General features: G+C 35.9%; 1 protein-coding gene and 1 non-coding gene across 2 annotated transcripts in view; both read left to right on the top strand.

The window, feature by feature from the left end:
* DMD (dystrophin) overlaps positions 1–23,746 on the top strand; it is a 2,070,581-nt gene that overhangs the window by 499,381 nt on the left and 1,547,454 nt on the right. The window lies entirely within an intron of this gene.
* LOC117797520 lies at positions 3,356–3,474 on the top strand. Its single transcript, XR_004622537.1, has one exon. It is a non-coding gene; the product is annotated as a 5S ribosomal RNA (ribosomal RNA).

Raw genomic sequence — 23,746 nt, 5'->3', positions numbered from 1 at the left:
CTTTAGCAGAATAGGGAAAAATTATGAGAATAGATTGTCCTTTCTAGAAGATATTTGCTGAAAAGATTAAGAAATGGGTTGTAGGTAGAGGAGAGCTGAATAGCTCTGAGACATTTCTAAGCTTTCGGAGAGGGTTTAAAGGTGGAGATGTGGGCCTTAAATTGATTTGGTGTGTTTATGAAGGCAGGGTGAATTGTCTGTCTTACCACTCCCTGTCCTGTGCTTAGTGGGTGCATGGCACATATTTTATTGCCCTGTATATACCATGCATGGTGTGAGGCACTAGAGGAAACACAGTGTCTATCCCCACCGAACAAGCTGGAGTAGAGAGACTCACTACTCAGTAAATACTTTATACAGTTGTGATTGGTATTACCAAAGAGAAGTACAAGGTACTATGACAGCTTATTGTAGATAGAAGCTATCTTCATCTTGCGGGAACATGGAGAGCTTTGCAGAGAAAGTAATGTTCAGTGTGTCATTTCATTTCATTACTGAGGTCAAAATGGAACTGTTCCATTCTTCACAAACTAAACATATTCAACAGAATCTTTTAAAACTCTGTGCTTTCCTCTCTTGGACACATCTCTGGCATTCAGGAGAATTGGAGCTTGCATTTACTACTTCAGGGCCAACAACATTCTAACCCTCGAGGGTAGACTTTTAACCAGAAAGGATAAAAAATAAGGGCCCCTTCTAGATTTTGGCTTAACTATCAGTGTCCCTAATAACTATAATAAAATAATAGTTTAAATTTATACCTCTGTGATTTTTGGATTACTTCATGCTCATGGTTTATTTGGGACATAATGCTAGGAAAGATGAATTGGAGAGTGGGGAAGTGAGACAAGGGAAAGGAAGCCAGTAAATAGTGTATTTTAAGAGGTACTGTGGTGGGCACCTGGGGCTCAGTCCAATTGGTGAATTGTGGGAAACAGTGTGGGACACTGACCTCAGAATTATTTTATGAAGAGATGAGGAAGCTGGGGAATTTATACCTCCGTTTTTGGTGGTCATTGGTTGAGGGATCCTGGTAGAGGGCATGCATTCAGTTGTTGGCGTTTGTGGTCTGTCATGTGCATTCAGGAAGAATGGACTCCAGTGGGCAAAGAGATGTAGGAGCTGGCAGGTGGAAGCTGGATTAGCATGCACTGGAACGCTAAAGACTGAAGCAAGGCAGACAGGGTACCATTAGCAGGGTTTGACTCTCTGTTTTGCCATTTACTAGCAGTATGACCTTGCGTAATTTACATATCCTCTCTGAGCCTCAGGTTCTTCATCTGTAAAATGGGGATGATAATGTTAACTGCATCATGGGATTATAATGAATTAAATGAATTATTAAATCTATCAGGTTTACAGATGAGAAAATGGAAGCTCAGAAAAGATTACTTATCCAGTATCACATGAATTTTTTTTTTAAAGATTTTATTTATTTGACAGAGGTAGAGACAGCCAGCAAGAGAGGGAACACAAGCAGGGGGAGTGGGAGAGGAAGAAGCAGGCTCCCAGCAGAAGAGCCTGACGTGGGGCTCGATCCCAGAACACGGGGATCACGCCCTGAGCCAAAGGCAGATGCTTAACGACTGAGCCACCCAGGCGCCCCACATGGATTGATTCTTTGATTTTTGATTCTTTGAGCTTTGATTCTTTCCCTTAGCCTATTTATCTTATGTCCACTGCTCAGTGTCTTTCTTGCTGGTGTCCTTATAAGTTTGTCCCCACTTTAATAGTGTTTGGGTGTAATTCTTGAATCCTTTTTCCCATTTACTCCCTTTCTTAACCCATGGGATTGTCCTGACAAGCTACTCAGCTGGGTGTGAGAATATTTCCACACCCTTTCCAATATTTCAGACTGTGGTCTTGCCCACTGCTGAAATTATATTATTACCTCCAAGTCTTCTCTGCCTACCAGCTTTTCTCCTTATCTGTGAGATGTCATGAGCAATGATATTTGCATTTTCTCCATAATATTGACATTGGCACCTGATCACTTGTCCTACTCCTTGTTCTAATGGAATCCTTAGGGTTTTCTGATCTATGCTGATTCTATTGGTGTTCACATTCTGATGGGAACAAAGAATCTTTAATAAAATACAGTTGACCCTTGAACAATACAGGGTTAGGGCTTTTGACCCCCTCATGCAGTTCATAATCTGTGCATAACTTTTGACTCCTCCAAAACTTAATTGCTAATAGCTCTTTTTGATTGGAAGCCTTACTCATAACTTGGACAGTTGATTAACACGTATTTTATATATGTATTAGATACTGTATTCTTAAAATAAGCTAGATAAAAGAAAATGTTATTAAAATCATAAGGAAGAGAAAATATATTTATGTACCGTATTTTTATAAAAAATCTGTGTATATGTAGACACACACAGTTCAAACCTGTGTTGTTCGAAGGTCAAATGTATTGGCTTTCTCTTAGAACTGAATAAATGTATTATTCTTTTCTCTTGAAAAAACTAAAAGATAATTTGATTGTGTCATAATTGTGGTATGATGTAAGCCAGAAGGAGTAGCAAAAGTACTGGAATGGAGAGTTCTATCTGTTACTAAAAGGCGGTAGATGGTAGCCACCCACTGGGTCATCATGCTGGTCTGAGAGTGGCCAGGCACAGTAGGCTTAGCTAGAGCATCAAAGACCGGGGCATTGAACAGATCATTGGTTGGGGTTGAGTCTGATCAAGAGAGGGGTCACTTGACACGGAATGAGTTCTAAAAATATGGTAGCATAGAATTGAAGGGGCCTCAACGTGGGCTTGACACGTTTATTTTGAAAGTTCTGGGCTAGTCATTTTTTAAGAAGTTTTATTGAGATATAATTCACGTATCATTCACAATTCACTTATTTAAAACGTAGAATTCATTGTTTTTACTATATTCACAGGACTATGCAACAAAATTTTTTGTGGGTGTTATACCTATCGGAGATATAGTAAATACATGAACTTATCTCTCGTGCACTTCTGTACAAATATAAAAGGGTTTGCATGCAGTTTCAGAGGATTAATGGGCCCCTCTAAAACCCATTATTTTGCCCACTATTACTATGCTTTTAGCCAAACTTTATGTATATTGAAGGGGCCATTCTTTCTCGTTTTACAATCTAGCAGACATGTAAAGTGGTTGATAATACTGTAGATTGATGGTAATCAACTTGGGTGATGATATACCATTAAGGAAAACAATATATATGATAAATCTGGCCCCCATTATTTCAGGATTTATTATTTGGAAGAGGGAAAAAAGGCTTTGGTATCTTTAGAGTGGGTGACAAGTATTTGAAAAAAATATGAGATTTTTGAAAATCTGGAGGCCAATTGTAGATATTTAGATACTACATTTAGTCTATGGCCATACCACCCTGAACGAGCCCGATCTCGTCTGATCTCAGAAGCTAAGTAGGCTCGGGCCTGGTTAGTACTTGGATGGGAGACCACCTGGGAATACCGGGTGCTGTAGGCTTTTCTCCTTAGATACTACATTTATCATTGCATGAAGACTTATTTTGACCTAGAAATGTCAGTGCTGTTGCCTTACAAAGAGTCATGATTCTTTATTGCATCATTTTATTTTAAAAAGTGAAATAAATATAGTAGCAATATTTGTACAGTGAATTTTAAGAAGAAATCAATTTTTTCTTAATTATAATTATTACCAATTCTACTGTTACACTAGGACATTGAGCATAGAGCACCAGTCTCTCTCTTAACACATACAAGAATTATTTTTATTTATTTATTTGACGGAGAGCAGGACAGCACAAGCAGGGGGAACAGCAGGCAGAGGGAGAGGGAGAAGCAGGCTCCCCACTGTGCAGAGAGCCCAATGTGGGGCTTGATCCCAGGACCCTGGGATCATGACCTGAGCCAAAGGCAGACACTTAACCAACTGAGCCACCCGGGTGCCCACGAAAATTATTTTTTAAGGGCTATCAAATATCCTAATGTGTCTCTGCACACACATGTACACATACTCATGTACCCATGCAGATGCTCCTACAAACCCTCACATAAGAGCATCATCTACTAAAAAAGCCCAAGTTTTAGAATCAGACAGAACTTGGTTTGAACCTCGGAGCATCTATTTACTCACTGTGTGATGTAAGGCATGCTATATAAACACTTGGGAATCCGTTGCTAACCTTGTGATCATAAGTCTTACCAGCAAGATGATGAGAAGGATCAGAAATAATGTGTGATTATAACTTAAAACGCTATGCTAGATATGGGAAGAGATCAAGAGGTAGTGAATGCACATACACAATTGTCTAGGTAGAAAGTCTACTAAGATTTTATCCCCTGGAGAAACTGAGATTTGAGGCAAAATCTAATGCCATAGACTTTATGCTTTTCTGTTATTTGGTTCTTTTAATAATTATATATTACCCTGCTATAATAATAATAATAACAAAAATAATGACAGACTAAGTAAGAAAGTAGAAATTCCCCTCAAGTCCCTACTCCCAGAAATAAATATTGTTAATATTTGGTAATAATGTTATCTCTCTCTTGTATATTCATGTAAAGATATTTCTCTTTCTTTTGACTTTTGAGAAATCCTGATTCTTCTGTCTTTCACAGGTATCTTAAATCTCTCCCTTTTAGTAAGCCCCTTCTCTTTTAACATAAGACCAATCCCTTTTCAGTACCATCCTCCCAGCCCAAGGCAAATCAGGATAGACTAGATTATATGTTTATAACAAAAATCCTGATATCCTAGGGACTGAAAACAGTGGAGTATTTCTTCACCAACCTTCATGTCACTGTGGGCTGGTAGGGCTTTCAGTTCATTGTGGTCTCTGTGAAGACTCAGATTGATGGAGAGTTCATCTTAACACAAACATTGAGAACATGTTTAACCATGTGATAGTTCATAAAGCTTCTGGGTAGAAGTGGCACATGTCACTTGTGTTGACATTTCGTTTAATGCAGCAAGTCATGTGGCCACAACTAAGTTCAAGTGGGCTGAGTAAAAGATGCTTTGAAGAGCTATAACGAAATAATGAAACTTCAGTGAATAGATTTAGTGATGACTAGATCCTTTAATGCAGGGGTTCTCATACTTGAGCATGCATCAGAATAACATAGATGTTGATTAAAACACAGAATGTTGGGCCACATGCCCAGAGTTTTTAATCCTATAGGTCTAAAGCAGGACCAGATAAGTTGCCTTTTTAGCAAATTCCCGGTGATGCTGATGCTTTGGGTCTGGGGACCACACTATGAGAACCACTGCCGTAATTAAAAGCACTCCTTATACTATTCCCCCACTGTTTAAATACTTCAACAGTGCCACTTAAACTGTCCACGATCACATGTCAATCACATATTTCTCAATTTTCCAAATTTATCTGAATATTTATCTCAGTGTCCAACCTTCAGTTTATCATTTCCTGAAGTGTCTCTAGGCTTTCTCTTCACCTGGCATAGTTTAATTAATGTGTCCTTCAAAAAGACCTTTTCTGAATTATTCTAGCTTGAAATATTGCCTGTGCCTTTTCCAAAGTAGCTCATACCTTTCCACTGGAAGCGATCACATGTCGTGTATTCTGGAAATCCCGTACTTGTGTTTCCTCTCCCATCTTGATAGGCTGCTTTAAGGCACCATCTGTCTTACAGCAGTTTACACAAAGTGAGTGTTGAAACACTTAAGGAGTTATTTTTTTTTCTTCATTTCTGATTCTGGCCTATTCAGGTAAGCAGAGACTCAGCCTTATGACCAAGTTCAAATCACCACCCTTGTCTGAGAAGCTGTATGAGTGATAGCACAGCACAGGTCCTGGAGCTAGACTGCCTGGTTCAAAGCCAACTTAGCCACTTTTTAGCTGTGTTGAATTTGCAAATGTCTTAATATCCCTCTGGCTCCTTTGCCTCATCAAGAAAATGAAGGTGACAATTATATTAATGCCATAGGGCTCTAATGAGGGCTAAATGAATTGGTTGAATTGAAATATTTAGAGCAGAGCCTGGGAAGTTGTGAGCACCCAGTTACTGTTAACCATTATCATTGCCGAATATCCCGAATGTGTCCTCTGTACCAAATTTCCCTATTACCTATTGCCCTGTAATCCCTGGAAAGCTGACTTCGCCCTCATTCCTTCTATCAAAACTGTTTTCTAAATGATCACTAATTAAATTATAATTGAACTTATAATTTGACACCCCTCCTTGTGAGAGATTTACGTCTATGAATTTGGGACAGCTTATCAATATGACATTCCTTCTGTCTCTATCTTCCTCTCTATTTCTGTCCACATCTCTTCCTGTATCTGATCTATCATCTACTTCTATATCATAGTTCTTATCTGCTCTGTTGACTAGCCTTCTTTATGTTACTGTGGATGTTTTCCGAATCCTCTCTTATCCTCTGTATGTTCTCCTGTCTGTGGAAGCTTCCATTCTCTTAGTTTCACTTCCATGCCATTGACATTCAAATCAACATTGCCAGTTCTCCTCTCTCTCACCAGCAGTGTAAGAAAAGAAACTTGGTCAGTTTGCTAAAACAGCTGGTATTTAATGTGAGCTTATTACGTGCCAGACACGTTACCTGCAATTTCTTATTCAAGCCTTATAACCATGTTAAGGGCTAGACACTGTTAATCCACGTGTACTGGATAGAAGTGAAGTCTTGAGGGAAGATAAAGGACTTTTCCCATACCATACAGATACCCAGTAGGAAGTGGAGACTGGATTTGGATCCAAGAGTGTTTGACTTCAGAGCCCGAACACTTTATTATTTTAGACTATCTGCATAGATTCTTTTCCTTCATCAATGACTAATGATTTTAAGAGCAGGAATGATTGTCTGAGATAAAGTCCATCACCCCAAATCAAGCTCATGTTTCTTCTTTTTTTTTTAAGATTTTATTTATTTATTTGAGAGAGATTGAAAGAGAAAGAGGGAGAGAGCACGAGCAGGGGGGAGGAGCAGAGTGAGAGGGAGAAGCAGGCTCCCCGCTGAGCAGGGAGCCTCATGCAGGACTCAATCCCAGGACCCTGGAATCATGACCTGAGCTGAAGGCAGACGCTTCACTGACTGAGCCACCCAGGTGCCCAAGCTCATGTTTATTCTTGTATCAGTGACATTATTATTGGGTACCCAGAAGACAAAGTTCAAACTTCTAACCAAGTCATTGAAAGCCTTTTATGATCTTGGCTTAATCAGATTTATTTCTCCGTTTTGCCCACATTTTACTTGAGCTCAAATAAAATTGACTTAATTTCAATTTCTGAAAGGTCTACAAGGTTTCACATCTCTAGGCCCAATTTAAGCAGTTATTAACTCCATGTGATACCTGTACTGACTTTCCTACCTATGGTTTAATTTTCCTAAAGTTCTTGTTATATCAGATCCTGATCAAATATTTTGACTTCTGATATTCCTACTGCTGGACCTCATTCCTACTCTTTTTCTACTTATGGCTGAAAATTTTCTCTTTGTTCCATATGCAAGTCTATTCAATATATTGCCTCCAAACTGTTACTGGAGCACTAGTTTAATCATGTGGCTTCTCTTTTCAAAAATATATAGTGGTATTCCATTAAAAATTCCAAACTTAGTAGTTACAAATATTTTTCATTGTCTTTCTAGCCTCTATCCTTTTTCCTAGGCTTATCTGTTACTACTCTTAAGCATTATTCACAGGCAGGCTTCTTACCATTTCACATATACAGATATCTTTTTTTTTTAAAGATTTTATTTATTTATTTGACAGAGATAGAGACAGCCAGCGAGAGGGGGAATGCAAGCAGGGGGAGTGGGAGAGGAAGAAGCAGGCTCATAGCAGAGGAGCCTGATGTGGGGCTCGATCCCATGACGCTGGGATCACGCCCTGAGCCGAAGGCAGACGCTTAACCGCTGTGCCATCCAGGCGCCCCACATATACAGATATCTTTAAAAAGTTTTTTAAAATTTAAATTGAGATATAATTGATATATAATATATTAGTTTCAGGTGTACAATGTAATGATTCAATATTTGTATATACTACAAAGTGAACACTACAGTAAGTCTAGTTAATATCCATCACCTCACGTAGTTACAATTGTGTGTGTGTGTGTGTGTGTGTGTGTGTGTGTGTGTGTTTGTGATGAGAACTAATTGTCAAACGCAATTCAACTTTTCTCTTGTCTGGGAAGCCCTTCTTCTGTCCTACAACTCTAAAACTTGATCCTGTTCATGTACTTCATCTTTTCCATGAAACCTCAAAATACTTTTGGGGCCTACTTTGGTCTTCTCTGATACATTTTAACTATCATGGATTGAATCAGATATTTGCACATTTGTTTCAAACCTCTTGAAATTTTAACATGTGTACCTGATGACTGAGGGTTCCCAAAGCCAAATATGTGATTTAACCAGCTACACTTTCAGTCAGAATGTTAAGTGTGGGTCCAGGACTATGTTCATATAGAGCAGAGGCTGTGCTGTACGTATTTTTGTTTTGCCATTGTGCCCAGAAATTTGTTTACTATAGAGTAGGTACTATGATGAATGTTTAGAAAATGTTGATTGGCTTGCTAAAATGACTTGCTTGTGCTAGATAGAAAAGTTAAGTGAATGGCACACTTACTTAATTACTGAAGAAATAACCAGAAAGTATAATTTTCTGAGCTCCTTAGAATGAAAAGTACTTTGTGAGAGATTACCACAAAGATACAATTCTTCCTCTTAATAATTATGATCCTCTGTTAAACTTGAAATACTTCTTTTTAGCAGGAACTGAAAGAAAGGGGATCTGCCGGGATGATGTTTGAAACTAGTGGAAATGTTAAAGGTGGATTTTTTTTTTTTTTGAGGAATTATGTTAAGAGATAGAACGATACCATAAATGCTCTTGGAGAATCATTCAGCATGCAAAGCTATCACAAATCAGTTTTTGAAATGAGATGGAATGTAAATATATAGACAAGTGAGCCAAAATACTCATTAAAAAAGTTAAAGTGCTAGATTCATGCTTGAGCTTGTGCCAGAAGACTAAGTATTTGGCACATCTAGTTTCCCCTATAACAGCGCTTGCTACAAAGTATTGAGTTTACCTGCTTACATGTGTGTCTCTTTTGCTAGAATCTAAGCTCCATAAAGAAATTATCTATTGAGTCTTTTGTTCGCAGTTGTGCCCTAGCTCTTACTTCAGCACCTAGAAAATTGCAGGCATTCGGTAAATATTTCTTGAGTGAATAAATAAGTAAAAAGATTTCAGTTTGGTAAAAAATCAAAGTGGACTATCAAAGTATTTAGGTAATTATGGTCAAGGTCAGGCTTTCTGCAATTTAAGAACTGGAGAAAGGGAAGGGAGATGAAAAATGAAGAAAGAAAGCTAAGAAGAGTAAACAGTTTCAACAATTTCATTTTTATTCTTAAAGTTTCCCTGAATTCATCTCTGTAGAGTTCTTTATTCCATCTACTTCACAGATTTTTTTTTAAAGAGGAGTAGATGAAATACCGTATTTGGAAAAATGAGACAATGCATAGTTCAAGCCAATGTATCAAGCAGTGCAGAACACCTAGTGCAATGACAGGTATCAAAGCATTCTCTTGCTGAATCCCTCTGCCAATCTCAAGTATTCTGGGAGCAGATCCCATCTTACACTAATCAGGTCTAATTATTGAAGGTGATAGTACCTGTAAGTTCCCTCTTATGTTGAACAAGCATCTGTATCTTTGTTAACATTCACACTTTGATATTACTTCTATTTAGAGGAACCACAATTGCCTTCTACTATTCCAAGAGTCATGTTTCCACCATTTCATTGTAAGAAGTGGGGAAAGGGAAGGGAGATTTAAAAATGATGAAACCAAGCCAAGAATGCTAAGAATAAACAATTTCAACAGGAAGTTCTCACTTAAGCCAAGAGGTTTAAGAAAAAATACTGACCTGTGAGGAGCAGGAATATTCTATTTTCCACGCATTATATATTTTCAGAAATGACTGCTTTACTGATTGGCTAATTGTCACTTAATAGCATAACTATCACATTCTTCCATAGACCAAGGTGAAATATATGATAAGACAAGTTTTGTTGCTAACACGATTTAGCTCAGTTTAGAATATTAACATGACATTTACGTGGTCTACTGTTCTCTCAGTTCAAATAAATCAGTTCTGTATAAAAAGCAATCATGGATTAAATGACTTTAGCCTGCTATGGGGAAACTACTGCTGTTAAACCTCGCCCAGGCAAACTACAAAGATTGCTGGGACTGCATTTATGAAAAGACATTTGATTGCAGACCTTGCAGTGTGATCATTTAACAATATTTTATTATATTTTGTACATGTCACAACAGTGGCTTGTATTTGTATTTAATCTATACTTCACTTACTTATCTTACACATGTAATACTTATTTGCTTCCCCAAATGGCCCTCTGGTGTGTCTGGCAAGCTTCCTAACAAGAAATTTGAAAGCAGTTTTACATTAAGATTCACAGTTTTGAATTTTCATATTCCTAAACAGGTTTTAATGTAAGCGGCAGGAAAGCAGAAAAGCAGTCTGTGTCATAGGCTATTTGTCAGTCTCCAATGAAGGGTAAACGTTTATCAGCTTCAGTAACAATCACTGGCTAACTGAGAACTGTCATTTTCTAAAAATATTGATTGATAGAGACCTCTCCTTAGAAATATAAAATGCATGCAATTTATACACAGCTGAGAAGTACAAGCTCATTATTTCTTCCTGACAAGCAATAATGCCCTTTGTAAAGTATGGAGATTTCATTACAAAAAGCGTTATTTAATTTGAAAACGCAAGTATGGTCAGAGTCCTATGTAGTGCATTTTCTAAAACTTTGTTTTGCAGTAGTCTAATTTGGCAAATAAAAGTGAATTGGAATTTATTTAAAAAGTTAATATGTATACATGTGGGTATACATATTATACTATATATAAAATTTATATATAATAGAAATCTGTAAAGTGTTCAAGAGAAAATCATCAATACATACTTGAATTTTAACATAATTTTTGTTTCTGCTACGAAGGTTAATATGTGTCCTAAATTAGAGGAGGTGTTTGCAGGTATTGTCCTATGAAATAGTGATTTTAAAAAATGCACCATGGGAAAAGTCAAGTATTTTATGACTCATTGACAGGGACCAATCACATCAGTGCAGGCAGAGGCCTGACATAAAATGAAAAAAATTAATTAAGCTGATTATAGAGGTGTAAACAGGACTCTAGTAAATAATTTGCTAAATAGGCCTGTTAATTGCTGGAACATAAATCAGAATTTAGAGTTGGAAGTAGTTCTGCTCTGCTACTTACAAACTCGGTGGTGTTGGCAAGCCATTCTTGTTTTCTAAGTCTCACTGAATTCATCTTTATATAGTTCTTATTTTACCGACTTCACAGTTTTTTTTTTTTTTAGAGAGGAGTAAATGGAATAATGTATTTGAAAATAAGAGACAATACATAGTTTAAGCCAATGTATCGAGCAGTGCAGAACACCTTCTGTAGTGTAGATGGCAGGTACGGAAGCATTCTCTTGGTGAATACCTCTGCCAATCCGAAGTGTTCCTGAAGCAGATCCTGTCTTATACTAGTCAAGTGGAATTATTAAAAGTGTTATCGCCTGTTCTTTCTTATGTTGTGCAAGTATCTCTATCTTTGTAACATTCACACATTGTTTTTAGTAACATTTAGAGGTATCATGATTATCTTCCACTACTCAAAGAGGCCATTATGTCTCTACCATCTCCAAGATGAACATAAAAAACCTTTGCTCAAATGGCTGGCTTTTGGGACCATCATGGTAATCATACCTCCCTAAGATTTAGGGCTAAGAGTAGAATTGCAATTGCCTGATTCCCAAATATTTTCTGAATCCATGCAATTCTTATAACTGTTTTTACCAATGTTAATTCCAAAATTTGTTATCTATGACATTTTCTCTTATTGGTTTCAATATTTCAGTCAAGACCTTCATAGCAAGATTTTATTATAGACAGTAAGAGCTATTCTTTCTAGGATAGTCACCTCTTTCACTTTAATAGCTTCATTTTTAGGCCTCAATATCCTAAGTCATTGGCAAGTTATGTTTGGTAGAAGCCATCTACATGGCAGTCATGTGACTGTCAACTAGATATTGCTTGACAGTGAAACAGTCCATTTTTCATTGGTTTTTGTGTATGGCGTTGTGCCACCTGTGTTTTTAAAAGACTGTATTCTAGTACAGATTTAATACTGTGCTATATGAACTTATTACGTGAACATAGTATGTGAATTTATTATGAGAGACATTGACAAGCTACAGTGTATGACATTTTCTTATCTATCACACTAATGGTCTGATCAAAAAAGAAAATGACTTTGTTCAGTGGTTGATTTGATAATCCCACAGTGTCATAGATAGTTTCTAGCAGTGTCATTCATTCCATATAAACGTCAGACTGCATAGATTCTTTTGCTGCAATAGATGTGTAGCATATATATGGGGCAAAAATACATGAGGATATCTTAAAAAGGTTAATTTTGGACAAGAGATCAAATTTCTTATAGGAATTGCATATAGTCTAGGAAGAAATTGTCATTAAATATATCGTAGCATTTGTTAGAATTGCAGTGCACATACATACAGATATATGTTATATATATCTTAGCCTGAAATATTACAGAGTTAGTAAGATCATAAATGATTGATTGATAGACAGTAGATGATAAGATAGATGATAGATAGGGCACTCAGCAGTGGAAGCCCCCGCTCAGGCTATACTTTCAAGTCTGATCTTCTGGAATTCCTAGCAAAAGCCTGCAAATGAAGGACTTTAACAGGAGCGGAAACGTTCCTGTTAACTACCTTTGCAGAAATGGCTAAGAACAAAGTTTAGAGTGTAAACCAAGGATTACAATTTTATTATTTTTTTTGATTTGTGTCATATAGATGCCACAGAGCAATAGCTCTTTATTAAGCACCATCTCTAAGGCATTGTACTTTATGATCTATTATTTGTAGACTGTGCTGAAGTTTATTTGAAGTTTACTAGAGCTTTTTTGATCTTCAAAATAGGATTTTGATTTTGATAGCTTTCTTTTCTACAACTGCTTGAAGATGCTAAAGATCATGCTGATAGTCAACATAAGTTAAAATGTATTTTCATCTGAATGACATTGTAAATTTATGCTTTTTTGATTAGAAAAAAACTTGAATGATTACTGATGGAGGCTATAAGGAGAGGTTACTGTTTTAATTCACCATAATAAATCCCCAGAATAAGCTGATAATATGACCCAAAGTTATTAATTTGTACTTTAGATCTCAAGACTTATTTAATGACTATATGGAGATGATACTTTAAATGTCTTGGGATATGTGAGCTCCATAGTTCAGCTGTATAATTTGATCAGTGTTTGTTCATTTTATGGGGTGTAATATATTTCACATTGGTTTGATTTATTGTTTCAGAGTAAAATTCAATTTAACACGTTTTCTTGCTAACTGAATTGTAGATGAATTATGTTAACAACTCCCCTGTGAAAAGGCCTAGACAAAATACATATGGTCAATAACCGTTTTGTGTGAAATAATCATATTAAAAAGCATACTTTAGTGGACTTCTCTAGACTTGCATATTTCTTCATAAATCAACTTTATGGAAAAGGATAAGAACTGAACAGAAAAGTGTTTGAAACATTTCAGCTCTAATGGCCTTGTAAATTAGGTTCACTTTACCCACTCTATTAACCTCATTTAGTTTCTGCAGAAAAAAAAATCCCTAATTTGGTATATATTATTATTGTTTTTATTCTTTTAAATAGCAAATTCTTAATTGTATATTTATAGTTTTTGATTTGATCAGTTTTTCTATGGGACTTCTTTAAGAAGTAAAATTTTGCGTCTTTTTAAGCTCTGCATTAAATTTGACAAGTTTTAAATCTAATTCTTTTCATTGCTAATATAGTAATATATACTACTCCTTTTATATCTAAAATAAATCTGATCCAGATATGCACATCCAGTGTTTTAAAATTTTTATATCATTTCTGTATACTAGTGTTGACAATTATAAAAAATATTTCCTCCCAGGATGCCTGGGTGGCTCAGTCAGTTAAGCGGTTAAGCGTCCGACTCCAGGTTTCAGCTCAGGTCATGATCTCAGGGTCATGAGATGGAGCCCTGCATCTGGCTCCATGCTCAGTGCCAAGTCTGCTTGAAGATTCTTTCCCTCTGCCGCTCCCCCATTCATGGGTGCATGCATGTCCTCTCTCTGTCTTTTTAAAATAAACAAATAAATAAAATCTTAAACACATTTTCTCTGCCTGCCTATTCATCACCCATGTTTTGAGACAGTGAATTCAGAACCCAGATAAGCAGTTTGTAGAAGGGTACAAAATATCTATATGGGTAGTGAGGAGGGCACGTGTTGCATGGTGCACTGGGTGTTATACGCAACTAATGAAGCATCGAGCTTTACATCGGAAACCAGGGATGTACTGTATGGTGACTAACATAATATAATAAAAAATCATTAAAATAAAAAAAATAAAAAAAATATATGTGGGCTAACTATGTGAGTCGGATGACATTCCCACATAGATGAAAATTGCTGATTTAGATGTGGGCTAAGAAACAAATAACAGAGAGCATAAGTAATTCAAACTATCTGACAGAAGAGCTGGATGTCTGCCTGTGATCATTTTAAAAAAGCTTTTCCACAAGTATTTGATGAGTGTGAATTGAGTCAGGCTTGGTATTAAACACTAAAAATACATTGTCTTCTGAAAGTTTGTGTTGTTCCCCCAATCCCTCCCCAAAATAGAAAAAAGTAATAATAAAGGAACTTAGTAAATATGCATTCTTTTTTTTAAACATTTTTAAATTTAAATTTAATTAATTAACATATAATGTGTTATTAACTTCAGAGGTACAGGCCTGTAATTCATCAGTCTTATACCCAGTGCTTATTACATTACATGCACTCCTTAATGTCCATCACCTGGTTAACCCCATCCCTCCACCCCGCTAGATACACACTCTTATGTAAGTTTTTATTTGACTCGTAAAATATGCGTGAAGACTGTTGACTTGTTTAGATACAAAAAGTCCAAGTAATGCTAATGTTTCTATTTTCTTGTTTTCATACTTTCCTTAGAAATGATCATACATGGGTATTTTATTTACTTAATACATTAAATTTGTCATTCTTTAATATTAAAAACATTTAAATCTCTACCAGTTTAGAAAAATCTGTACTATATAGCCTCACACATTAGTATTAATTTATGTCATGTGCACTCTAAGTACTATGGGGTCGGGGGCTAGGTCTATCTTGTCCAGTATTTATCTTCAGCAAACAACACCAGAGCTTGGCATTCGGTAAGTTCCAATTCATTCTGGATGAGTTACCTGTGAAAAAAACATTGATTTTGATAATCACAATGTAATTAAGTCACTGTTTTCTTAAAATATTTAAAAAAAGAATCTCCGATTGCTTAAAAATAGTTTTTTAATTCCTCTGCTTTGTGTATGTGCATGCGCGCGCGCGTGTGTGTGTGTGTGTGTGTGTGTGTGTGTGTGTGTGTATGTACTTGAATTTCACGGTAGTATATGTTAGAATCCACCTGGATGTAACAATTCAGAGGTTGGAAGATGTCATTTTGTACTGAGCTCCTACGGTATTTGGGAAAACAGTTGCACAGCACCTGAACATTGACTGATTAATAGCATTTATTCAGTTAAATAAATGAAAAGAAATAGAACCAGGCATTGCTGGCAGTTTGAAAATAGCTTAAATAAAAGCACCAAAGTAAGTCCATGTATAATATGTTCAAAGCATAATGTGCTTCTGTACAAAATCCAAAAGATTAATTTCTGCCAAAATAAAATTTGGTGTTTCCATTATGACAATTTAATATTTGGAGGAAAATACATACTGCCATAATTGATTTAAACTTTGTAACACTTGGGTTTCTTTTTTCTCTCATTTCATTTAGTACAAAGACCCAGAGGTATAGAATTACTTGACTGATTTCTTGGCAACTTATGTACTCTTTACTGAAAATTTCATCTACTTCATTCTTTATCATACAGCACCCATACAGAGAACAAATTTATAACAAGAAATGGAAAAAGAATCTCAAAGCTTAGAGCTAATTTGCATTTGATTCATTTAAACCTCTAGAAGCTGAGCACTATCAAGATTATCTGAATCTTTGTGGCATTTTGTATTTCAAGCTGTTTTCTTCACTCATACATGTGCCATCCTATTTTACTTTAATTATTTTTAAATTCATGAGAATATGTAGATGCAAACAGATAATGAGTGTGGATATCATTTCAGGGTCATTGTTATGATAATCATGACAGGAAGCATAGCGATTCACCTTGTTTCCTCCTATGTCTAGTTATAGTTAGGGATTCTGAATCAGCTTATTTCCTGCTTTCTCCAACTGAGTGACTATTTATATACGTAAATGAGTCAAACTATTATTTTATTAGGGGTATAGTCTCCTCCCCCATCTAAAGATACATCAGCTAAAGGTTAATTTTGTCTAAATTAAACTCTTTAAACATGGAAGTTTATTAACTGTTTACACTTTAGTTTAAATTAGAATATGAACATTTTTAGCTAGAGAAAATTTTTGCTAACTGTGAAATTCCTTCCGTATTTGCCATATATTTTAAAGAGAAATAAGGCATAGCTTTTTTAAAGGGATGAAATTCAGAGTTTTAACGTGATGCATATATGTGAACACTCATATTAATATTCAAAACTGCAAAATAATGAACAAGTAACATTTAATCTTTGTACTTCCTTTTAATAAAGAAGGTCAGGAAAACATACTAGTCAGTTCTCCCAGTAAAAAAAAAAAAAAAGAAATACTGTATCTAAAATCATTTGCTAAAATTTATTACTAAGTCCTGAGAAAAGTTGCTAAGAATCCAGAAATAAAAGGAAACGTTCTTTATCTTCATATTGTAGAAGACTTCTCAATAAGATAATAAACAATTCAAGGATATTCCTCATTGGTGTTATTGCTCATTATTGTTCAAGAGGACCTAGCAAATGTTATATGACAAGAAAAAAAAGAAATGTGAGATATGTATGTTGGAAAAGATGGGATAAATATCCTCATTTGAAAAAATATGATTTTCCCCTTTTAAAAAGCATATTAACAATTAGAAAATGTAAAGATATAATATAATCCTATTTAGAATAACTACAAAATCTACAGATTTCTTAGAAGTAAATTACACAGGAAAGTGTAAGGATTGTTTGGAGAAAGTTTAAATTTGAATTTTAAGCATGTAAATAAAGACATGAGGAAAGAAAGAGATGTATATGATGAGGCTGCTAGTTTTCTCTAAGTTCATCTGTACATTCAAAACAATGTCAATCTAGATACAGTTGTATATGCACGCACACATGGATATCTGTGTGTGTGTGAGTGTGTGTGTATGCACGTATATAAATCTTTTATTTTAGAAGGTATAACGGAATCCCAGTAAGAAATAGAATTCACTTCAGGTAGCTAAATGAAGAGAATTTCATAAAAAGATTACTTAGTGAGGTATGATATATTAACAAATAGGTGAAAATGAGTCACCCAGAGAAGAACAAGAGTAGGAAGCTGTTGCCATCCCTAGGGCTTAAGGAGAAAGGGGAACAAAAGCATGAATGGAGGTTAATGGAGTCTAGTGAGAGCTGCACTGCTGGAGGAAGAACCACATATTGGAGAAGGGAGTTGTTGGAAGGAGTCAGCTACTACAAGATGTAGCTCTGAAGCAGAGAAGTGAAGGAGGAAAGTTTCCCCAGCTTTCTCTTTCCCTGTCTTTGAATCTCCAACTGATTCTTTCCATTGGCTTACTTTAACTGGAATCCAGCCAGCAAATGATCCCGGGAGATGCATTGTAGAGGGATCAGCCACCTCAGGAAAAACCACAGAAGAAAGGACAGAAATGTGTGGGGGTGAACAGACTGAAAGTAATCGTACAATATGGAGGGGAGATGCAGTTGTCCAGATAACTATAAAATTAGTTTAAATGTAAATGCATGATAATAGGAAATTATTTTTATTTTTTATTTTATTTTATTTTATTTTTATTTTTTTTTAAAGATTTTATTTATTTATTCGACAGAGATAAAGACAGCCAGCGAGAGAGGGAACACAAGCAGGGGGAGTGGGAGAGGAAGAAGCAGGCTCCCAGTGGAGGAGCCTGATGTGGGGCTCGATCCCATAATGCCGGGATCACGCCCTGAGCCAAAGGCAGACGCTTAACCGCTGTGCCACCCAGGTGCCCCAGGAAATTATTTTTAAATAGGTGACTTGCTTTAGTAAATTTTATAATGTACCAACACTGGCATGATGTAGGGAAATAGCTTAATGATATGAAATGGATATTTTGGCAGAAGTTCTTTTATCTAAGTAAAATTATTATTTGATGGTATCTTTTCATAACTATACTGAAAGGGTAGGTTAGCTAGTAAATTAATATGAAATCTTTGACATTGTTTGGAAAGAAAAATATAATGAGAACACAGTTCCACAACAAATAGTAAAATAATTTTCAAATAGTAATAATTTAAGTGACTAGGTGAACCTTTAAAAATATATACCAAAATGTAAAATAATATTTTAATAATATTAAGTTAACATAAAACCCAGACACTGTAAAATAGGATTGACAAATTTAACAACACTGAAATTAAAATATTTTCTGCGGTAAAAGACACCACTAAAAAGTAAACAAATCGTAAAATGGGCAGAAGATCTGAACAGACACTTTTCCAATGAAGACATACAAATGGCTAACAGACACATGAAAAAAATGTTCAAAATCATTAGCCATCAAGGAAGTTCAAATCAAAACCACACTAAGATACCACCTTACTCCAGTTAGAAAGGCAAAAATTGACAAGGCAGGAAACAACAAATGTTGGAGAGGATGTGGAGAAAGGGGATCCCTCCTACATTGTTGGTGGGAATGCAAGTTGGTACAGCCACTCTGGAAAACAGTGCAGAGGTCCCTTAGAAAGTTAAAAATTGAGCTATGATCCAGCAATTGCACTACTGGGTATTTATCCGAAAGATGTAGACGTAGTGAAGAGAAGGGCCCTATGCACCCCAATGTTCATAGCAGCATTGTCCACAATAGCTAAATCGTGGAAGGAGCCGAGATGCCCTTCAACAGATGACTGGATTAAGAAGATGTGGTCCATATATCTACAATGGAATATTACTCAGCCATCAAAAAGAATGATTTCTCAACATTTGCAGCAACATGGACCGGACTGGAGGAGATAATGCTAAGCGAAATAAGTCAAGCAGAGAAAGACAATTATGTAGAATCATTTATGGAACATAAGAAGTGGGAAGATTGGTAGGAGAAGAAAGGGAAGAAGAAGGGGGGGGTAAACAGAAGGGGGAATGAACCATGAGAGACTATGGACTCTGGGAAACAAACTGAGGGTGTCAGAGGGGAGGGGGTGGGGGAATGGGATAGGCTGGTGATGGGTATTAAGGAGGGCATGTATTGCATGGTGCACTGGGTGTTATATGCAAGATGAATCATGGAACTTTACATCAAAAACTAGGGATGTACTGTATGGTGACTAACATAATAAAAAATATTAAAAAAATAAAAAATAACAAAAAATGACAGACTGGGGAATCATACTGATAGTAAAGAATAACTTCACAGCGATAAAACTCTTACAATGAATATGAACAAATATATTGTAGCAATGTTTATAAAGTGGCTAAATATGATCTGTATACATCACTTGAGAAAATTACAAACAAGCAATCAAAACAAAAATAAGCTCAACACTGCCTACATTTAAAGAAATAGAAAGTACAATATCCTGTGATGATGAGGGGTCTTGGAAATAGGCCCTGTTTTTCCTTTGGTGGAAGAACCACTTGGAAAAATTTGTGTGGGAAATTTGGAGTTATCTTTCAAGATATGGAATGTTACATCTTTTTGATCCTCACATGTCACATTTAAGAATTAGAGCTGTGGGAATGCCTACACACGTCTTATTCACATACATGAGGATGCTAATTGCCGCATTGTTTACAGCATTTGCAGTATTATTCTATACTGTGGAATGCTAGGCAAGTATAGTTCTACCACTGGACTATAGGCTCCATAAAATCAGAATCCGGATTTGTTTGTGTTTGATTTAACTTTTGCTCGCTGTTTTAACTCTGCTGCCTAACATAATCCTTGCCTTGTGTTAGGTGCCCAGGAAGCAATTGCAAAAAATAAATGGGTGGATGAATGCATGCATTGTAAAAACTATTTCTTAAAGTCCAAACTGTATGTATGTGTATATACATTTTAAAGCTGCATTTTGCTGAAAACTTACTTTTCGTGGACATTTTTCTAAGTACTTACGTTAATCTTTTTTAAAAAAAATTCTTTTAAAAGTGTTAGTCCCATTTTATAGATGAGAGCTTGAAGACATGAAGAAATTCAGTCCATTATCCAAAATTATATAGAGCCTATGAGTTCTAGAAGGAGGCTTTGGATTTATACACCTGGGCACATCTTGTGAATCTGTGCAGGAAAGTAGATATATAGATAGTTTGTATTCAGTTTGATCTCATTAGATAGATTAATAAATAAATAAATACATAAATAAATAAATGGATGCCTAAATGGACTGATGGAGGATGGGCAGATGAATGGCTGAATAGACAGCATAGCTTTTGCTGAGAAGTATTATCTCTAGATAATGGGACTGGCATGGTGTAGAGCTGTGGGGTACTTTCACCGTTCACTTTATATACTCTTGTACTATTTTAATTTTCCACTACAATAAGCATGTATTGCTTTTGTAATAAAAATGTTTAAAAGTGAGAGATAAAATCCAAACTAATAAAAGAAAAATCGGGGAGAGCTAAAAGATTAACTCTTGGAGCCAAGATCATTAATCTGACCTGTTTCTTCTGAGGGAGAGATTTCTTTTCAAGAGATAGATTTCCTATCATGATGAGAATGGAAATGGGGCCCATTTGGCCCGTCTAAGACTGGAGCTTGAATAGGGTCTAAAGTTTTGGGTAGTGAGACAGGCCTTGCAAGATACAGTAATTGAGCTAGTTATACCAAGCCCCGAGGCTCACAGTCTTCAGGAGAGCCATGTTAGTGGAGTTTAACCTGAAGGAAAGCTATTTGAGAGAAGCTGAAATTTTAAAATCAAGGAGAACCAGAAGCTGTGATAAGAAATGTAGCTATGTCATATGTAGCATATCAATTTTAACCCTTGCCTAGCCATTGAAAAAGAGAGAGAAGAAATTTTCAAATTGCACATGGGTAAAATGAACATCCAACTATCAAAATAGAAATCAGAAGCTATGCCTTGCCTTCTTTCTGCCCAATTTGGTGTTACTAATCTCTAGCCAAAAGGGATGGCTTTTCAAATAAGAGAGACAGACAGATACACAGCCAGTAGTTGTATAAGTGACCATATTGTTTTTTAGGTGTGTATGTGTATCTATCCACCTGTCATGTTCATTTTTCTTTGTTTCTTAACTAAATCTCTTATTTTAATATCTCAGTTTAAAGAACTGCTCTTAAAATTGTAATGATTTAGTAGGATCCCCACCTATGACTGGGTCATAGTTTTAGTGAGATGGCAGGGCTTTCATTTGCTTAACTCTTCCAACCCACCATGGTTTCAAACACAGTACTAAATTACTGAGAACTGTGCTTCATCCAAGTTTTAAGGGGTTATCTTTTATTATCCTGGGTCAGAGAGTACTTGAGCAAACCTTTCTGTAAATATCAGTCAATAATTTTTGAACATCCATTCTATGTAAAGCACTGTGCTTTTTTTGTGGAGTCTGAACCAAAGCTTACAGACAATGAATAAAACATTAGTTTTCTGTGCCTTGAGTAGTAGCTTGAGTATTTTCAGTCTGAATTAAAAATGTACTAACTTTGTCATCATCACTCATTGGCTTCCTGATTAACCTGCTAATGCTCTCTAATTTAGAAATGAATGCTTCTTTCCCTACTACTTAAAAAAAAAATCTGATCCATTTCCTAGAGCAGGAGATGTTATGCAAATCAAGTCTCACTTTTGAGAATGTCATCAGTAATTTAAGAAAAACTTTTGTGATACAACAGGAAGCTGAGGTTCAGTCTGTTTAAGCTTGTCCAAAATGAGAGAAGTAGGGTGTGAACTCAGGAGTCTTTTTTTTTCTCCTTTATTGCGACTATCAATTATTATTTAGATGACCTTATACAGTATTCTTAACTCAGAATGTTGAATGGTAAATGAGAAAACATAATAAAATCCCATGTACATAACTGATGCTTAATGAAAGGTAATTAAATATCAAACTGAATCTCTTTAAAGTAATTTTGGCGGGAGATAAATACTGCCTGCTCCTCTCTGTTTTAATGCTCTTTTCCTCTCCAGCCAGTTCTCAATTTTCGACATGAGTCTTATTCTGTGTTCACTTCACTGAAGTGAAACTTGATAACTTGATTCCCTGCAGCCATAATTATCTGTTCATTCATTCATTTACTAATTTAACAAATACTGAGTACCTCCTATTTGTCAGTGAGTGATAAAGCAGTTTTGAGAAAGTTCCTGCCCTTGTAATACTTAGATTATTGTAGGGAGACAAATTACAGCAAAGAAATAGATAAATAAACATAATAATTACTGTTTGTGACAGATGATATAAAGAAAGTAAGTCACTGTGAAACGAAGGGAAGGGGAGTGAGTTTTTAAAAATAGGGTAATCAATAAATGCATCTCAAGTGCCATTTGAGCTAAAACCTAATGGAAAAGGATGAACCAAAAATGCATAAAGATGGGGACAATATTCTAGGTAAAGAGAACAGCAAGTATAAAGACCAAGAGGTATGAAAGGGCCTTTGTTATCTCAGATACGAAAACAAGGCCAATGTATCTGAAAGGTAGCGGGCAAGAAAGAGAGAGGCCATTAGACTGCCGTTAGTGAAGAGTACAGGATTGGATCATATAGTATCTTGTAGGGCATGGAAATAGGTTCGATTTGTTCTAAACAAAGGAGAAGCTTCTGAAGGGTTTTAAGTATGACAGTGCTATTTAATTTTTGTGTTTTTTTAAAAGATAATTCTAGTTGTTGCATACTGAATGGATTGAAAGGCATGGGAGTAGTTAGGATATGAATGTAATGGTCCCAGAAGGCAAGGATCATGGCTCAGGTGAAAATAGTAATCATGAACATGAAGATAAATAGGTGCCTGTATTCCTTTTAGAGGCAGAAAAGACAAGGCTTGTTAATGGATCAAAATAGAGAATGCAGAAAAAAAAAAAGAAAAAACAAGGACAATTTCTATGTTCACAGCCTGACACAATGCATAAATGTTGTTGCCATATTCAGAGATGGTGATTAATGGGGAGACTAATGTCTTTGAAGGGAACTGAGAGCCTTTGTACATAACAAATTTGAGAGATCTCTTGAGGAGAGGGGTCTCAGCTGGAGATAGATATTTAGGAATTCTAGTATATAGACAATATTTAAGAGAAATTAGGAGGGATAATTGGAAGATAATACCATAGGGAAGAGTGAGTATAGCTAGAGAAAACCCAGATCTGGCTTCTAAATCTTTCCAGAATTTCCTGTCATTTAAATAGGTTGGGTCAGAAGGAGACCCTGAGAAAGTGTGGCCGATAGGCATGAAACCTGAAAAATATAGCGTCAAAGATTCCAAGAAAAAACTAAGCGGTTTAAGGAAAAAGAGTGCTACTGGGAGCTACCAAGTAAAATGAGACTAGAAAAAGATCTATTAGGC

This window comes from Ailuropoda melanoleuca, chromosome X (genome assembly GCF_002007445.2).
Source record: "Ailuropoda melanoleuca isolate Jingjing chromosome X, ASM200744v2, whole genome shotgun sequence".
In the NCBI taxonomy this organism is placed as follows: domain Eukaryota; kingdom Metazoa; phylum Chordata; class Mammalia; order Carnivora; family Ursidae; genus Ailuropoda; species Ailuropoda melanoleuca.
Note: the sequence above shows the minus strand (reverse complement) of the source record. Positions and strands in the feature narration are given on the sequence as shown.